The sequence below is a fragment of the Hypanus sabinus genome, chromosome 1 (genome assembly GCF_030144855.1).
Source record: "Hypanus sabinus isolate sHypSab1 chromosome 1, sHypSab1.hap1, whole genome shotgun sequence".
Classification (NCBI taxonomy): Eukaryota; Metazoa; Chordata; class Chondrichthyes; order Myliobatiformes; family Dasyatidae; genus Hypanus; species Hypanus sabinus.
Genome location: NC_082706.1, coordinates 200663315 through 200684165, shown reverse-complemented (window position 1 = coordinate 200684165; position 20851 = coordinate 200663315).

Below are 20851 nucleotides of genomic sequence, written 5' to 3'. Positions count from 1 at the left end.
CATTCAGAAATAGGCCCCTCAGGACCTTCAAGTACAGCAAACAGCCCCCCCCCCCACCAATTTAACCCGAGTCTAATCACAGGACAATTTATAATGACCAATTAACCTGCTAACTGGCACGTCTTTCTATTGTGAGACATAACCAGAGCAGCTGAAGGAAAAGCACATTGTCAGGGGGAGAACATACAAACTGCTCACAGACAGCGAGGGAAATGGACCCAGATCGCTGGTAACATAAACCTTTGTGCTCACCACTATGCTACCATGCTGCCTGAAAGCAAAATAAAAAGAGGTACTGTATCAAGTCAAGTCACTTTTATTGTCATTTCGACCATAACTGCTGGTACAGTACATAGTAAAAATGAGACCACGTTTTTCAGGACCATGGTGTTACATGACACAGTACAAAAACTAGACTGAACTACGTAAAAAAAACAACACAGAAAAAAACTACACTAGACTACAGACCTACACAGGACTGTGTAAAGTGCACAAAACAGTGCAGGCATTACAATAAATAATAAACAGGACAATAGGGCAAGGTGTCAGTCCAGGCTCTGGGTGTTGAGGAGTCTGATAGCTTGGGGGAAGAAACTGTTACACAGTCTAGTCGTGAGAGCCTGAATGCTTCTGAGCCTTTTCCCAGACGGCAGGAGGGAGAAGAGATTGTATGAGGGGTGTATGGGGTCCTTCATAATGCTGTTTCCTTTGCGGATGTAGCGTGTAGTGTAAATGTCCATGATGTCAGGAAGAGAGACCCCGATGATCTTCTCGGCTGACCTCACTATCCGCTGCAGGGTCTTGCGATCCGAGACGGTGCAATTTCCGAACCAGGCAGTGATGCAGCTGCTCAGGATGCACTCAATACAACCCCCGTGTAATGTAATGAGGATAGGAGATGGGAGATGGACTTTCCTCAGCCTTCGCAGAAAGTAGAGACGCTGCTGGGCTTTCTTTGCTATGGAGCTGGTGTTGAGGGACCCGGTGAGATTCTCTGCCAGGTGAACATCAAGAAATTTGGTGCTCTTAACGATCTCTACTGAGGAGCCATCGATGTTCAGCGGGGAGCGGTCACTCCATGCCCTCCGGAAGTCAACAACCATCTCTTTTGTTTTGCTCACATTAAGAGTCAGGTTGTTGGCTCTGCACCAGTCTGTTAGCCACTGCACCTCCTCTCTGCAAGCTGACTCATCGTTCTTGTTGATGAGACCCACCACAGTCGTGTCATGAATTGTGTGTAGTTGATAGTCCTGTCGCAGGTGGTAGGGCCTGTACTGTGCTGTACTGTTCTGTTTTCTTTCCAGTAAATTGTCCCATTTTCATTTGTTAATGATCAAAGATGTTAAGCTTTTATAACTTCAAAACATTAAACTAATTCAAAGGAGACACAGAAATCTGAAATGTGAGTCTAACTCTGTATTTACTTTAAGCGAGATGTTTTTGCACCACTTATTTGGTTTAACTATTATATATATATAAAAAACTGTAATTCACTTTTTTCTATATTATTATTTATTATGTATTGCATTGTACTGCTGCTGCAAAGTTGATAAATTTCATAGCATATGCCGGTGATATTAAACGTGATTCTGATTCTGCTTTATCAACCAATATATATATATACTGCATTCGGTATATAGTCAAGGTTACTCAAATATTACTGAAATATTAAATACAGAACACAAGAGATCATCACAAAATGAATGCACTTATCACACAATCCTACATGTTAAACAACTTCCCACAGCCAGAAATCTCTCACAGAATTTTGCAAAATGCATAATTCATGCTGATTTAAGGTGGTTCCATAATTTATACATGAACTTTAGTTCATCTATTTCGTAATATTTGAAACACATCCTCAGTGACTGAACTTTTCTGCATCACGCGTTTTCTGCATTTAAGGGTGTGCCCTTATTGCTAAATCTTGTGAAGATATCCAAAAGTGTATCAGACTAACAAACTAGAGATATATATCTTTCACACGAAATCCCATGATGTATCACTCCAAATTTTTCCAAAGGTGGGGGAAGAAATGCATGATTCCTATCTGGTCTGATGTTTTCAAACTGCCTTATTTCACAAACTTCAACCAAATATAGCAGGTTAATCAGGAACTGATCAGATATAGTTAATGAAGACAACTATAAAGCAAATAGTTTATAACTTCCGCCTGCAATCTAGCTTTGAAAGTCTGGAGTAAACGTTCAAAAGGTTTAGTCTGAATTCCCACGCCACCAGGTTCAGGAACGTCTATTACCCTATGTTGGAATAGACTGTTTATTTGTTATTTTCTTTGTAGCTTAACAATTAATTAACTTCTTGTATTTTATATAACTACTTATATACATGTAACTGCTTAGTATTTTTCCTAGTGGCCACAGAATGCATATGCAGTTGTTCAGTATGTCCCCTAGTGTTCATAGTTCTTTGTATCATTCTGGAAAACTCTGGAAACTTCTCTGGTGTTGCATTACGTGAATAGGAGACACGTGCTTGGTTCATTCTTTTCTGTGAATTTGAATGGGAAGTTCCTTATCTGTGAGTTGTAAAAAGAGCTGGCCATACCATATAACAATTACAGCACAGAAACAGGCCATCTCGACCCTTCTAGTCCATGCCGACACTTACACTCACCTAGTCCCACTGGCCTGCACTCAGCCCATAACCTTTCCTGTCCATATACCTATCCAATTTTACTTTAAATGACAATACCGAACCTGCCTCTACCACTTCTACTGGTAGCTCATTCCACACAGCTACCACTCTCTGAGTAGAGAAATTCCCCCTCCTGTTACCCCTAAAGTTTTGCCACTAACTCTCAATTCATGTCCTCTTGTTTGAACCTCCCCTACTCTCAATGGAAAAAGCCTATCCACGTCAACTCTATCTATCCCCCTCATTATTCTAAATACCTCTATCGTCCCCCCTCAACCTTCTACACTCCAAAGAATAAAGACCTAACTTGTTCAGACTTTCCCTGTAACTTAGGTGCTGAAACCCAGGTAACATTCTAGTAAATCTTCTCCTTACTCTCACTATTTTGTTGACATCTTTCCTAAAATTTGGTGACCAGAACTGTACACAATACTCCAATTTCAGCCTTACCAATGCCTTGTACAATTTTAACATTACATTCCAACTCCTATACTCAATGCTCTGATTTATAAAGGCCAACATACCAAAAGCTTTCTTCACCACCCTATCCAAATGAGATTCCACCTTCAGGGAACTATGCACCATTGTTCCTTGATCACTCTGTTCTACTGCATTCTTCAATGCCCTACCATTTACGATGTATGTCCTATTTGGATTATTCCTACCAAAATGCAGCACTTCACACTTTTCAGCATTAAACTCAATCTGCCATTGTTCAGCCCACTCTTCTAACTGGCCTATATCTCTCTGCAAGCTTTGAAAACCTACTTCATTATCCACAACGCCACCTACCTTAGTATCATCTGCATACTTACTAATCCAATTTACCACCCCATCATCCAGATCATTAATGTATATGACAAACAACATTGGACCCAATACAGGTCCCTGAGGCACACCACTAGTCACCGGCCTCCAACCTGACGAACAGTTATCCACCACTACTCTCTGGCATCTCCCATCTAGCCACTGTTGAATTCTCTTTACTACTTCAATATTAATACCTAACGAATGAACCTTCCTAACTAACGTTCCATGTGGAACCTTGTCAAAGGCCTTACTGAAGTCCATATAGACAACATCCACTGCTTTACCCTTGTCAACTTTCTTCATAACCTCTTCAAAAAATTCAATAAGATTTGTCGAACATGACCTTTCACGCACCATGCTGACTATTCCTAATCAGACCCTGACTATCCAGATAATTATATATAGAATCTGTAAGAATACTTTCCATTAATTTACCCACCACTGACGTCAAACCGACAGGCCTATAATTGCTAGGTTTACTCTTAGAACCCTTTATAAACAATGGAACCACATGAGCAATACGCCAATCCTCCGGCACCATCCCCATTTCTAATGACATTTGAAATATTTCTGTCAGAGCCCCTGCTATTTCTACATACGGTGCTAGCATCTTTCTTGTGTTCCTTCTCTACGTTCTGCTCCTGTTGCTGTCCCATTTTCAATTTTCCTTGTTCTACTAGCACTCAATGAAATGATCATGAGGCAGCAAGTTTTGTGCCTCTTTCCTGACTTCGGAAAGAACCTTGTATCAAAACATCAGAATTCACTTACAACCATCAGGGTCCTGAATCGGTGTGGATAACTCTGAACTGATACCCCTCCCTACAGATGCACTTACAAAGACTCTGCAACTCATGTTTACAGTATTATTAATCTTTTTAGTTGCATAATTTATCTTCTTTTGGTCGTTTTATATTTTTTTCATAAATTTTATTTATTTATTTACTTATTTGACCATAGTCTAATCACGAGACAATTTACAATGACCGATTAACCTACCTGTGGGAGGAAATCAGAGCACCCACAGGAACTCCAAGCGGTCAAGGGCAGAGCGTTGCGAACTCCTTACAGGCAGTGACGGGAATTGAACCTGGGTCGCTGGTACTGTAAATTGATGTGCTGAACACTACACCACCGTGCTGCTCTCTTGTATTTCCTTATTTTGCCTGCACAAAAATGAATGACAAAGTGACATATGGTAGCAGTGCGTAATTTGATAATACGTTCTCTTTATATGTTAATATATAATAGTTTAGGGCCGTATTCTTTAGAACATAGAAGATTGAGGGGAGCCCAATCACAAAGAAAATCTACAGAAGCTAAAAATCCAATCAACACACACAAAATGCTGAGGACTTCAGCAGGCCAGGCAGCATCTATGGAAAAGAGCAAACAGTCGATGTTTCGGGCTGAGACCCTTCAGCAGGACTCAGTGTTCCTGGGATGAAGAGTCTCGGCCCGAAGCATCAACTATTTACTCGTTTCCAAGATTGAGGAGAGACTTGATAGAGGTGTACAAAAGTAAGAGTAGTATAGATAGGGTAGATACAAGCAGGCTTTTTCCACTGAGGTTGGGTGGGATGACAACCAGAGGTCATGGACTAAGGGTGAAAGGTTCAATGAGAATATAAAAGACAATTTCTTCACCCAGAGAGTCATGTGAGTGTGGAATGAACTGCCAGCACAAGTGGTGCATGTGAGCTCAATTTCAGTGTTTCAGAGAGAAGTTTGGATAGGTACATGGATAGTAGGGATATGGAGGGCTATGGTCCTGGTGCCTGTCAATGGGAGTAGGCAGCCTAAATGGTTTTGGCATGGACTAGATGGGCCAAAGGGCCTCTGTGCTGTACTTTATGATTCTAATGAAGTATAGCTGCTAGCCATCCATCTTCATGATTGCATGGATGTGTTGGGCCTAGGTTAGATCGTCAGAGATGAAGACAGCCAGGAACTTGAAGCATTTATAACTTACCTTTTAAAACTTGCATTTCACATTTTTTTTAAAGGAGGAGCTACAGCTTTGATTTAACAGCATAGAAATCAGCTGTGTCTTACAGACAATATATTCAGTTGAGCGTGGTAGGTTTATGCGTGGTATCACCAGTAGAAATTGCAGCAAGGCTTCCAAGGTGTTGTGTGTTACCACTTGGGCTTGCATGTGGGATCCTTCCTTCACAGAAGAGGTCCTTCCTGAAGATCAGGGAAGGTCAGGCCTGCCTACAGCAGAGTTTGTGTTCAATTCCAACATCCCCTGTAAGGAGTCTGTACATCCTCCCCACAGAATCCATGGGTTTTCTCCAGGTGCTCCAATTTCATCCCACACTCCAAAGATGGACTAATTGGTCATTGCAAATGGACCCGTGATTAGGCTAGGTTACATCACAAGTTGCCGGGTGGCTCGGCTCGTAGGGCCAGAAGGGCCTTTTCTGCACTGTATCTCAATAAGTAAATGAAGTAATGTCTGCCACATGTACAAGGGGTGATTGATAAGTTTGTGGCCTAAGGTGAACAAGTTGGGTCTTTTTTCTTTGGAGTGTAGAAGGTTGAGGGGGGACTTGATAGAGGTATTTAAAATTGAGGGGCATAGATAGAGGTGATGTGGATAGGCTTTTTCCATTGAGAATAGGGGAGATTCAAACAAGAGGACATGAGTTGAGAGTTAGGGGGCAAAAGTTTAGGGGTAACACAAGGGGAACTTCTTTACTCAGAGTGGTAGCTATGTGGAACGAGCTTCCGGTAGAAGTGGTAGAGGCAGGTTCGATTTTTGTCATTTAAAATAAAATTGGATAGGTATATGGACAGGAAAGGAATGGAGGGTTATGGGCTGAATGCAGGTCGGTGGGACGAGGTGAGAGTAAGCATTCGGCATGGACTAGAAGGGCCGAGATGGCCTGTTTCTGTGCTGTAATTGTTCTATGGTTATAAGGTAGAAGGAGATGAATTATACAGCTCTCATTAGATGCACATGCTGTTCAACTCTTTGATTATGCAGGAAGTTTGGTTAATAACTCATCAGCTGATAACTCGTCGGGTGATTGATAAGTTTGTGGCCTTAGGTAGAAGGAGATGAGTTATTAACTTCAAACTTTCTGCAGTTTCTAAGTGTATTTACTTAAAGTTAGTGTGAAACAGACTACCGGTCTCCGAAGCTGTACTGCCCAACAACCTACCTGTTTAACCCAAGCACAAAAAAGAGAAAATCTGAAGATGCTGGAAATCCTCACGCAAAATGCTGGAGGAACTCAGAAGGTCAGACAGCATCTATGGAAAAGAATAAACAGCCAATATTTCAGGCTGAGAACCTTCATCAGGACTGGAAAAGAGAAGACCATCAGCATTTTGGGCCGAGACCCTTCATCAGGACATGACGAAGGAGTTCTAACAAAGGGTCTGGCCCAAAACATCAACTGATTACTCTTTTTCATAGATGCTGCCTGGCTTGTGAGTTCCTCCAGCATTTAATCTGAGCCTAATGACAGGACAGTTTATAATGACCAATCAACCTGCCAGATGATTTTGGAATGTGGGAGAAAGCCGGAACATCCGAAGGAAAGCCACACGATCACAGCGGGAACGTACAAACTCCTTCCAGACAATGCCAGGATTGAACTCTGGTGGCGTAGCGGCATCAGCGCCGGACTTCGGAGCGAAGGCTCCGGAGTTCGAATCCAGCCGGCTCCCTTGCACGCTTTCCATCCGTGCTGGGTCGAGCGTTGGGCTATCAACTCGGCCTTGTAAGAACAAGAAAGCCTGCTAAAAAACACCATCACAATGGCGTCCCAATGACTCCTCTCAGAGTTAAGGGCTTTATTCTTCTTCTTCAGTCTTATGTGAGAGTAGGGTAAAGGTTGGCATAACATAGTGAGCTGAAGGTCCTGCACTGTGCTGTAATTTTCTAAGTTCTATAAGTATGTGTTTATTTCAGTGATATTTGAGTATTCTTGTGTGTATATATATATATATATATATATATATAGTTTGATTAAACATTCTTGTTCATGTAAATAATTCATTGCGGGTTATATGTATAAACACATAAACTGCATACGTCATCCTGCTACCACATGATACACGCGCCCTACTTAAAATAAAATGCAAATTTAGACTGACATTTCAAACCCCTGTGCCCTTGCTTGAATTAGTTTAATGTTTTAAAGTTACAGAACAAAGCGTTAAGGACATCCAATTGACTGATTAAGCAGTCTCCCAATTGGCTGTCAAAGTTTTCAATAATTCCTTGAACACTCAGCAAAACAGAGAGAAAAAGTCATACTGAAACTCACTCTAGAAAGTAACACTGTCTTGTTGTACGCATCTTTTATGTTGATGCTTGATTAGTCATGAACACTTATTTGACGTCGTCTGCTCTTTCAAGTACCATGCACCTGGCCGTCTTCCACCTTATTACAAACAGTAAGTAATGATATCACCTCATTCATGAGAAACCATCCACTGTTTCAACACTGAAGTACAACCACTCCTTAATTTGTTCAATTGCAACATAGCGTTTCACTGCTGCTGAGTTGCTCAATGCATTGACCATTGGCCACATCTTGAAATAATTAACAAATTAAAAAGCGTGTGGAAGACAGAGTTGCCGGTAAATGGTCTTGATATTCAATCCATGCCATGCCAGCACGTAAAGTTCATAGTGTCGGCAGCATGCTGACTCTTATGGGCTGCCCGACTTAATCCTCAGACTGCGTTGGTCGTTAGCACAAATGACAACTTTCACTGTATGTTTCGATATACAGGTGACAAATAAAGCTAATCTTCATCTCAAATGATGATAGCTGGTTCTTCACCTGTGAAGAGCCTGAGGGAAGAAGAGTCCTGAGCAGCAAGGGCTTGGTTATTGGTGACTTTAGAGGCCAGTTCTGGATCTGCAGACTCCGGAGCAGTAGGGACATAGGATGTGGGATGTGGGTGCTTGGATAGTAGGATCCTTCCTATATCTCCTCTTTTCTTCAACAGTCGCTCTTCTGGATTGCTCAACATTCTGGGCTGCTCTGTGGATCAGTATTCTCCAGCAGTCTCTGTCACAAGCCAGCTGCTGCCTCTCATTGACCTGGATATTTGCCTGAGAATCTCAAATGAAATATGACGTAAAATATACATGGTTATTTGCCTGTTGGAGAAAATAGATAGAATATGTACTTTTTTAAAAAGTGAGAGATGATAATGTGTTGGTGCTGAAAGGCACTGGGGCTTCCCTGTACCTGAATCACCGAGACTTACCATGCTATAGGTATTGTATGTTGATCTTTGTTGCAAAAGGATTTGAAGCAAGCATTTGGGTCTGCTGAGACATTTTATGACTGTAAGACACAGGAGCAGAATAAGCCCCAGTCGGCACTGAGTTTATCTCTCTCCGATTTATTATCTCTTTCAATGCCATTCTCCTGCCTTCTCCACGTAAACTTTGACGGCCTGACTAATCAAGAACATGTCAATCTCCACCTTAAATATACCCAATGACTTGGCCTCCACAACTGTCTGTGGCAATGAATTCCACAGGTTCACCACAATCTGGCTAAAGAAATTCCTCCTCATCTTTTTCTAAATGGAAGTCTCTCTCTATTCTGAGGCTGTGTCCTCTGGCCCTAGACTCCCCCACTACCGGTAACATGCTCTCCATGTCCACTAGATCTAGTTATTTCAATATTTGATAGGTTTCAATTAGATTTCCACCTGATTCTTCTAAGTTCCAGTGAGTACAGGCCCAGAGCAATCAAACACTTCTCATTCATTTCATTCCCAGATCGTTCTCATGAACCTCCTCTGAACTCCTTCCAATGCCAGCACATCTTTTCTTGGATAATACTCCAACTGCAGTCTGACCAATCCCTTATCAAGCCTCAGCATTACATCCTTTACATATTCTAGCTCTCTCGAAATGAATGCTAATATTGCATTGGCATTCCTTACCACTGACTCAACTTGCAAGTTAATCTTCAGCGACTCCTGCTCAAGGACTCCTAAGACCCTTTGCACCCCTGATATTTTAATTCTCTCCACTGAGAAAATAGTCTACATCTTTATTCCTTCTACCAAATTGCACTATCCTACACTATATTCTGTCTGCTACATTTTTCCCATTCTCCCAATCTGTCCAAGTCCTTATGCAGACTCACTGCTTCCTCAAAACTACCTGGCCCTCCACCTATTGTCATGGTCCCGACTGGCAATTCCCTACCTTGCTATTACCTCAGTAATTGAGCTTCAATCCCCTCGTCTAATTTCCAATCATTCCCAGTTCCGCTAATTACACACACCTACCTTCCATCAGTTAATGCAGGATAAAACCCCTGTAATCACAACAAGGAGCTCTTGTAGGAGTAACCTCGTTTCATGGTTATTTAGGACTGTCAGTTCTAAGCTCTGCATCATCTCCTGGATTCTCCGTGTGAACCTTGTCTCTGTAGAAAGACTCTCCGAGATACCGGCTCTCCATTCGCGGTTGTGCTAACGCCTAACGACTCTGCCTCAGCGCCTGTGTCCTGCACCTGGGTTTGTCCCCAGCCACATCTTTGCAACACCTATCTTCATACTGTCTGTAAACACGGCCCCAAAGCCATCAATTCCATCATTCAAATCTTTGACATATAACATGTAAAGAATTGGTCACAATACCAACCCCTGCAGAAAACCACTAGCCACTGGCAGCTAATCAGAATAGGCCCACCTTATTCACATTCTTTGCCTCTTGGTGGTCATCCAACCTTCTAACCATGTTAGTTTTATTCCTGTAATACCATAGGATCTTACCTTTTAAAGTAGTCTCGTCAAAGGCCTTCTGAAAATCCAAACAAACAGCATCCACTGACTCACGCACCTCCAAATACCCTGAAACTTCATCCTCAAGAATGGACTCCCCCATCTTCCCAACCACTGAAGTCATGTTAACAGGCCTACAATTTTCTTCCTTCTGCCTCCTTTCCTCCTTGGAGTGACATTTGCAATTTTCCAGTCCTCTGGAACCATTCCAGAATCTAGTGATTCTTGTAAGATCGTGACTAATGACTCCACAATCTCTTCAGCCACCTCTTTCAGAACCCTCAGGTGTAGTCCATTTGGTCCAGGTGACTTATCTACCTTCAAGCTTTTCAGCTTTGCAAGCGCCTTTTCCTTAGTCATAGCCACAACACTCGCTTCTGACCCCCAACACTCTCAAATTTCTTGTATTCCGCTAGCATCTTCCACAATGAAGACTGATGCAAAATACTCATCCACCATTTCTTTGTCCCTCATTACTACCTCTCGGGCATCATTTTCCAGTGGACTAATTTCCACCTATATATTATTGGTTATCTTACCTTCATGTTTCATCTTTTCTCTCCTTATGGATTTTAGTTGCCTTTGGTTGGTTTTTGAAACCTTCGCAATCCTCGAACTTCCCACCAATGTTTGCTGTATTATAAGCCCTCTCTTTTGTTTCTTTGCTGTCTTGGACTTCCTTTGTCAGCCACAGTTGCCTCATCATCCTTGTAAAATACTTGTTCCTTTCTGGGAAGCATCTATCCCGTGCCTTCCAAATTGTTCCAGCTGTACTGCATCATCTCTAATAGTGACCCATTCCAATCTACTTTGGCCTGCTCCTCTCTCATGGCTCTGAAATTCTCTTTACTCCACTGTAGCATTGGTTCATCAGACTTTATCTTCTCCTTTAAACTGCATATTCTGTCATACTATGATCACTACCTCCCAGATGTTCCTTTATCTTAAGCTCTCTGATCAAATCTGGCTCATTACACAACACCCAATCCAGAATTGCCTTTCCGCTACTGGGCTTGACCCCAAGCTGCTCTAAAATGTCAGCTGGTAGGCATTCTACAAATTCCCTCTCTTGGGATCCAGCACCGACCTGATTTCCCAATCTTCTTACATATTGAAATCCCCCAAAACCATTGTAACATTGCCCTTTTGACATGCCATTTATATGCTACATACTGGTACAGTTTGGAAAGCCTATATAGCTCCCACCAATGTCTTTTTACCCTTGCGCTTTCATAACTCTACCCACAAGGGTTCTACATCATCCAATCCCATGTCACCTCTTTTTAAGGATTTGCTTTCATTTTTTACCAACAAAGTCACCCCACCCTCTCTGCCTACCTGCCTGCCCTTTCAATACAAGGTGTATCCTTGGATATTAAACTCCCTACTATGATCTTCATTTAGCTACAACTCAGTAATGTCCACAATGTTGTGCCTTCCAATCTCTAGCTACGCTACAAGATTATCTACTTTTTTCAGTGTACTGCGTCCATTCAAGTATAACATCTTCACTCCTATATTCATCAGCCTTTCCAATTTTGCCCCCATGTTACACTTCATGTGTGGTGGGGTGGAGCAAAGGCGGTGTAAGGTGCTCCTTCCATCCACTAACCTGCAGGTCACCCTCGGGCAAGGTGTTGCACTTACTTAATCCCCCCCCCCCAACATTCCCCTCCCCCCCTCCAATCAGGGTCACATGTAGCCATGGGAGCAAATGGTGGACGGTTGTAAGAGCATTCTGTGCATGTCACATCCTGGTTATCTGACCACTGATGCAAGGCAGACAGTCTCTGAGGAGGATTGATAATGGCTGGGGTCACCCGTCTTGTAAAGACACTGCCCAGGAGAAAGGAATGGCAAAACCGCTTAATGTAGAAAAAGTTTGCCAAGAATAATCTTGGTCATGGAGAGACCAGGGTCACCTACAGCATTCGACAGTTCACATAATGAATATTGCACTTCAACTCATCCCACTGACTGCAAAATTGTGCCTATCCATCCTTGGAGTCTCAATATGTAATGCATTGATTTGTAAACCAATTACCCCACACTCCAATTCCCATCCTTTCAATCCTTTTAATCCTTTATTGTGTATTCGCTGGTGGAATGGTCAGAAACAGAGCATGTTGGTGACTCTCCTTCATTGCGAACGTTACTTCCTTCATTAATAAACCGCAGCAGATGTTAAACACAAGAGATTCTGCAGATGCTGGAAATCCAGAGCAATGCACACAAAATGCTGGAGGAACTCAGTAGGTCAGCCGCATTTATGGGGAGGAATCAACAGTCAACATTTTAGATCTTTGGTCTCAGCTCTAAGTGTCCCCACCATAGATGCTGCTTGCCTTGCAGAGTTCCTCCAGCGCTTTGTGTGTGTTGCACATGGTTCCTTGTAACGTCAGTGATAATCCTGAAGCAGAAAATTGTCCCATTTTCAGTTGTTAATAAACCAAGTTGTTATGTTTTCTAACTTCAAATCATGAAACTAAACTAATTCAAAGGAAGACATGGGAGTCTGAAATGTGAGTCTAACTTCATGTTTACTTTAAGCTCCCGTATCACATGGTAGCATGATGACATATGTAATTCACGTATTTATACATATGTTATTTGACTGAACAAGAATGCTTAATCAATCAATATATATACAAGGTTAGTCAAATATTACTGAAATATTAAATACGCAAGTAATCATTCAACAGGGCTGGAAGGGAAAAGGGTACAAGGCAGAATAAGAACAATGAAGGAGAGGATGAAGTAGAAGACGACAGGTGTAGAAGCAAGATGTTTGTTAAATGTGGGCAGGTTTGTGAAATGTATTCCTGCAGTTTGTGAGTCGAATAGTGTGTGCTTTTAAAAACTGAGTACATTTGGCTGAAATGGTGCCATAGAAACAGCAGGCAGGTAAGAGGAAATTATTCCAGGATGTTCTCAAAGCTTCCTTGAAAAGATCTAACATCCTCATCAATGAACAGGAATCCTTGTCTACAAAATGGAGGAGGAAGTAGCTGGGTTGAACTCGTCACCGCAGCGAGAGTGTGGAAATACCCAGCAGAGATGAGAAAGGGAACATACACTTCCCAAAGCTGCACATTCTATAGTTGGCATTTTTGCTTCAAACAATTCAAAGTACATTTATTAACAAAGAATGTATAAATTATACAGCCTTGAGATGTGTCTACTTAGACGCAACCACAGAGCAAGAAACCTCAAAGAACCCAATTAAAAACAAAAAGACCAAAACCCAATGTGCCGAGAAGGAGAAAAAAAACACAAGTCATGCAAACAACAAAAGAAAGCAACAGAATTCCAAACCAAATTGAGACAAAAGTCCTGAATCCCAGAGCAGCTGGAGTAGGCCCATCCACCACCTCACATTTACAGAGGAAACCAATCATCCTCAGTTCGAATGGGCTGCCTGAGAAGATAGAGCCTATAAGGCACTCATGAGACCACACTTGGAGTATTGTGTGCGGTTTTAGGCTCCTTATCTTAGAAAGGATATACTGGCATTGGAGAGGGTTCAGAGAAGATTCACAAGAATGATTCCAGGAATGAAAGGGTTACCGTATGAGGAATGTCTGGCAGCTCTTAGACTGTATTCCCTGGAGTTCAGGAGAATGAGGGGGGATCTCATAGAAACATCCCAAATGTTAAAAGGCCTGAACAGATTAGATGCGGTAGAATTATTTCCCATGGTTGAGGATTCTAGGGCGAGAGGGCATGACTTCAGGATTGAAGTATGTCCTTTTTGAACTGAGATGTGGAGAAATTACTTTAGTCAGAAGGTGGTAAATCTGTGGAATTTGTTTCCACGAGCGGCTGTGGAGACCAAGTCATTGGGTGTATCTAAGGCAGAAATAAATAGGCTCTTGATTAGCCAAGGCATCAAAGGGTATGGGGTGAAAGCAGGGGAGTGGGGATGACTGGAAGAGTTGAATCAGCCCACGATTGAATGGTGGAGCAGACTCGATGGGCCGAATGGCCTACTTCTGCTCATGTGTCTTACGGTTCCCAGCAAATTCTATTTAACAGCATCAGAGTTATTTTTTATAATGACATAGAAAACTACAGCACAGAAACAGGCCCTTCAGCCCATCTAGTCTATGCCAAACCATTTTCAGTCCAATGTTTCAGAAGAACAACAGAGCAAAGATCATGCATGGTTATTTCATGATATAAAAATGTAGAAAAAATAGTTCAGTTATTTAAAGATACTTCAACCACTGGATATCATACCTGTTGGTAAAATAATACCTGTGAAGTGCCTGTTTTATCATGGTGTGTGCTGTCAATGATTGAACCAAGTTGCTGAGGATTGAAAGACTCTCATGTGGAGAAGAAAACAAGAGTTAACACGTACGAATTCCACAGAACGTTGGTAGCTTGACTGAGTGACACCACAAAACAGATCATTCTCAGAGCAAGGACCCCGCAAAAGGCTCAAATAGGGAATCCACTTTAAATAATCCCAGAATGTGGTAGACCCATACCAGTCAAAATAAATTTTAAAAGCTTAAACAGGAAGCACAAGGGCTTAATGGCTCCAGTAGGACAACAAGATACTCTGGTAAAACTTGGAGCCCAACTGTCTGATGCTCGCCAGGCAGGCCTGCAAGGGTCAAGACATGTCTAACATACACGTACATTTAGGGTCCATTTCTCAGCCACAAACTCCATCCCAACTATCTAAAACTGAACTCCGTTGGATCAAAAGTGTGCAAGATCAGCACATACTAGCAACATTACCAAGAGCGTGGAGTTGGTAACATCATCCCACACCTTCCTGGTTTTTGTTCATTTATTGCTGTTTTGTTCATTTTTTTTGTTCATGTTTTTGTTCATTTATTGTTCATTTATCCACCCCATTTTTGCTACTTATTGATTTCATTATTTCAGCATATTTTGATTGGTTTCTTTTCTTCTGTTCTCTATAAACGTGGCATTGCCCAAAACTCCACTTCTGTCCTAACTTGTCTCATCCTGGTTCGTCATTTCTTTTGCAATCTGTAACCAGTTTTGGCTCTTGGTTAGATAGAATTATTTTTGCTTTAAAAAAACAACTCTGTAGTTCAGCTTTTTTGTCAAACAAGACATATCTTCTCATGGCTTAATATTAACTTTAGTGTGTGAACTACTGTTGTGTGGTATGGGAACCTCAAGACCCACACCACCAGGTTCAGGAAAAGTTATTACCCTTCAACCATCAGGCTGCTGAGCCAGCATGGATAACTTCTCTCATCTCTACTCTGAAATGATTTCACAACGTTTGAACTCACTTCCAAGAACTCTACAACTCATGCTTTCAGTATTATTTATTTTTATATATATTTGCACTGTTTCCTTTCTTGCACATTGCTAGTTTGTCAGTATTTATTTGTAAGTAGTTTTTTGTTGATTTGAATTGTATTGCTTTATGAATGTCTGCAAGAAAATCAAGCTCTGGGTGACATCCTGTATACTTTGAACTTTGAAACATCCTTGGGGTGGTTTGCTTCACTAAAGGCATTACATTAAATATTTAATACATTATTGAACTTAATCACAAGTAACTTGAATCCTGTCCTCACCCTGAATACATTCATTTCTAAAACGTGGTTGGACAGTAGCGTGAAAAGGGAGCTCTATGCAAATATCTCCTTCGTATCTTGGGAGAGCAGCAGAGGTCAATGTAATGCTTCATTGGCAGCTCCCACCAGAACTTAGGGTCATAAAGAGAACTTTTGGCACATTGGCCTTCATAAATCAAAGTATTGAATACAGGAATTGGTATGTTATATTGAAGTTGTGCAAGCATTAATTTGAAGTATTATGTGTGGTTCTGGTCATATATCCATAGGAAAGTTATCAATAAGATTGAAAGAGTAGTGAGAAAATTTACTAGGATATTGGCTGGACCTGAGTTATAGGGAAAGGTTGAATAGGTTAGGAGTTCATTCCTTGGAGAATAAGGGGAGATCTGACAGAGGTATATAAAATTACCAGTTGTGTAGATGGAGTAAATGCTTTTTCTACCGAGGTTATTGTGTACAGTTCTGGTCACCAAATTATAGGAAAGATATCAATAAATTAGAGAGAGTGCAGAGACGATTTACTAGGATGTTACCTGGGTTTCAGCACTTAAGTTACAGAGAAAGGTTGAACAAGTTAGGTCTCTATTCATTGGAGCATAGAAGGTTGAGGGGGGATTTGATCGAGGTATTTAAAATTTTGAGAGGGATAGATAGAGTTGACGTGAATAGGCTGTTTCCATTGAGAGTAGGGGAGATTCAAACGAGAGGACATGATTTGAGAGTTAGGGGGCAGAAGTTTAAGGGAAACATGAGGGGGTATTTCTTTACTCAGAGAGTGATAGCTGTGTGGAATGAGCTTCCTGTAGAAGTAGTAGAGGCCAGTTCAGTTGTGTCATTTAAGGTAAAATTGGATAGGTATATGGACAGGAAAGGAGTGGAGGGTTATGGGCTGAGTGCGGGTAGGTGGGACTAGGTGAGATTAAGAGTTCGGCACGGACTAGGAGGGCCGAGATGGCCTGTTTCCGTGCTGTAATTGGTATATGGTTATATATGGTTATATGGTTGTGTGAGACTAGAACTAGAGGTCATGGGTAAATGTGAAATCTTTAAGGGGAATGCGAAGGGGATCTTCTTCACTCATAGTGTGTTGAGAGTGTGGAATGAACTGCCAGTGGGAGTGGTGGATGTGGGTTTGATTTCAACATTTAAGGGAAATGTGGAGGGATATGGAGGGTTATGGACCAGGTGCAGGTTGATGGGACTGGGCAGATTAATAGTTTGGCATGAATTAGATAGGCTGAAGGGTGTGCTTCTGTCCTATGACCACGTCTGTCTGCACTGAGTTTTCGTGGTAACATAATTTTCTCATAATGGAGTGCAGCTCTACACAATCCATACTACGAAGCAATGCAGACATAATTTTCAAGATTTAGGATTCAAGATTGTTTAATGTCGTTTCCAGTACACAAGTGTTAAAGAGAATGAGATAATTGTTACTCCAGATTCAACGCAGCACAAAAAAAAAGAGAAAGAACACGATAATTTAGAAAAACACAATAAATATAAATAGCTTATAGATTGTATGGTCATAAAGTGACATTACACACAGGAGTGTGTACACACAAGGTGACTAACAGGAAATGATAAAGTCCTGGTGTTTGGAGGTATGGAAGGGTGGGTTAGTGGGTGGAGGTAGTGATCAGCCTTACTGTGTTGGGAAAGAAACTGTTCCTGAGAATGGTGGCCCTGACATGGTTGCATTGTAGTCTCCTCCCTGATGGAAGTGAGACCAATAGTCCATGAGAAGGGTGTGTGGGATCCTTGACCAGCACCTTTCTGTATATATGTCCTTGCCGGTGCGTAGGCTGGTGCAGGTAATGCGTTGGGCAGTTTTGAGGAAGGAAGCTGTTAAGTAGCCTTGTGGTTTTAGTTTTGATGCTCCTGTGACGTTTACCTGAAGGCAGAAGAACAAACAGTTCATGGAGAGGGTGTGAGGGGTCTTTAATGATGTACCGTATCTTCTAGAGGCATCGACTCTGAAAGAGGTCTTGGACAGAAGGTAGGGAGACCCCAATAACCTTCTCTGCTCCCCTAACCACTGCAAGGCTTTTTTGTCGGCAGCACTGCAGCTGGAGTACCAGGTTGTGATGCAAAAGGTCAGCACACTCTCAACCACGCCTCTGTAGAATGTAGTTAAGATGTTAGTGGGGAGTGATGCTTGTTTAAGCTTCCTCAGAAAGTGCAATCTCTGCTGGGCTTGTTTCACAATCCCAGTGGTGCTCCTGTACCAGGTGAGATTGTCTGAGATCTGCACCCCAAGGAACTTGATGTTTTCCACTCTCTCCACTGTGGAGCCGCTGATGCTGAGGGGTGTGTGCTCAGGCTGAGACCGTCTGAAATCGATGATCATCTCCTTGGTTTTGGTGACATTAAGCATCAAGTTGTCACTGGACCAGCTCTCTAGGTGTTTGACCTCCTCCCTGTACATTGTTTCATCATTTTTGCTGATGAGCCCCACCACTGTGGTATCATCAGCAAATTTACTGATCAGGTTCTCCTTGAATCTGGCTGCACAGTCATGTGTTAGCAGTGTAAACAGCAATGGGCTAAGCAGACAGCCTTGTGGGGATCCAGTGCTCAGTGTGATGGAGTCAGAGATGTTCCTGCCAACACGGACTGACTGTGGTCTCTCTGTCAAGAAATCCAGAATCCAGTGACACATGGCAGTGTTAAGGCCAAGCAGCGACAGTTTCTCCACTAGTCTCTGCGGGATGATGGTATTGAACGCTGAACTGAAATCAATGTACAGGATTCTGGCATAAGTGTCTTTGTTGTCCAAGTGAGAGAGAACTGTGCGCAGTGTGGTGGATATTGCGTCCTCTGTAGAGCGATTGGGACGATAAGCAAACTGTAGAGGATCCAGCGATGAGGGGAGGCTGGCTGTGATATGAGGCTGGACAAGCCGTTCAAAACATCTCATCACCATCGGGGTCAGGGCAACGGGACGGTAATCATTCAGACAGGCTACAACTGATTTCTTTGCTACAGGGATGGTTGTGGAGGTTTTGAAGCATCTGGGGCTTGACTAAGGGAGATGTTGAAAATGTCTGTCAGGACATCTGTTAATACATCAGCACATTCCTTGAGCACACGTCCAGGGATGTTGTCGGGACCTCCTGCTTTTCGTGGGTTGACCCTGGCAAGGGTCCTCCGTGTTTGCTCTGAATCAATGATTGGAGCCGGCTGGTCAGATGGTAAGAAGGGACTGGCTCTCAAGTTTGGACCACACCTAGAATATTCTGTTCATTTCTGGTCACATCATTAAGGGAATGTTGTGGCAGCTTCGGAGAAGATGCAGAAGAGGTTTACCATGATGCTGCTTGGATTGCAAAAAAATATCTTATGAGGATAGGATGAGCGAGCTAGCGCTTTTCTCTGTGGAGCAGTGGGGGATGAGAGGTGACTTGATAGAGGTGTAAAAGATGGTAAGAGGCACAGATCAAGTGGATAGCCAGAGACTTTTTCCAGAGTGGAAATGGCTAATTGAATGTATAGGGAGTATGTCAGAGCTAAGGATTTTACACAGAGAGTGGTGAGTGTCTGTAACACATTGCAAGGGGAAGTGGTAGAAGCAGATACATTAGGGAGATCTCTTAATTCTGGCATGGTCACGAAGAACTGGAAGACACGAATATCACTCCACTTTTCAAGAAGAGAGGAAGGCAAAAGAAAGGAAATTATAGGCAGTTAGCCTTACTTCAGTGGCTGGGAATGTGTTGGATCCATAGAAACATAGAAAATAGGTGCAGGAGTAGGCCATTTGGCCCCTTGAGCCTGCACTGCCATTCAGTATGATCATGGCTGATCATCCAACTCAGAACCCTGAACCTGCTTTCTCTCCATACCCCCGATCCCTTTAGCCACAAGGGCCATATCTAACTTCCTCTTAAATATAGCCAATGAACCAGCCTCAACTGTTTCCTGTGGCAGAGAATTCCACTGATTCACCTCTCTCTGTGTGAAGAAGTTTTTCCTCATCTCGGTCCTAAAAGGCTTCCCCTTTATCCTTAAACTGTGACCCCTCGTTCTGGACTTCCCCAACATTGGAAACAATCTTCCTGCATCTAGCCTGTCCAATCCCTTTAGAATTTTATATGTTTCAATAAGATCCCCCCTCAATCTTCTAATTTCCAGTGAGTATAAGCCTAGACGATCCCGTCTTTCTTCATATGAAAGTCCTGCCATCCCAGGAATCAATCTGGTGAACCTTCTCTGTACTCCCTCTATGGCAAGAATGTCTTTCCTCAGATTAGGGGACCAAAACTGCACACAATACTCTAGGTGTGGTCTCACCAAGGCCTTGTACAACTGCAGTAGAACCTCCCTGCTCCTGTACTCAAATCCTTTTGCTATGAATGCCAAAAGTCTATTATTATGCATGAGGTTTCAGGGTACTTGGAGACTAATAATGTAAGTCAAAGTCAGCATGGTTTCTGTAAAGGCAAATCTTCTCTGACAAATCTGTTAGAGATCTTCAAGTAAGTAACGAGTGGGGAGAACAAAGGGGAGGAATTGAATGTTAATCGGATTTTCAGAAGGCATTTGATAGGATGCCACACATGAGGCTGCTTAGTAAGGTAAAATTTTTTGGCATTACAGGAAATGTACTGGCATGGATAGCGGAATGGCTGACAGGCAGAAGGCAGCGAGTGGGAATTAAACTGGCTTTTTCTGGTTGGCTGCCAGTGACTAGTGGTGTTCCTCAGGGGTCAGAATTGGGACCACTGCTTTTTGCATTGCTTGTGAATGATTTGAATAATGGAATTGATGGCTTCAAGGCAAAGTTTGCAGATGATACAAAGATAGGTGGAGGTGTAGGTAGTGCTGTGGAAGCAATGCGATTGCAGCAGAACTTCGGCGAATTGAAAGAATGGGGGAAAATGGTAGATAAAATACATTGTTGGGAACTGTATGATAATGCATTTTGGTAAAAGGAACAATAGTGTAAACTATTATCTAAATGGGAGAAAGTTCAAACATCAGAGGTGCAGAGGGACTTATGAGTCCTCGTGCAAGACTCCCAGAAGGGTAAT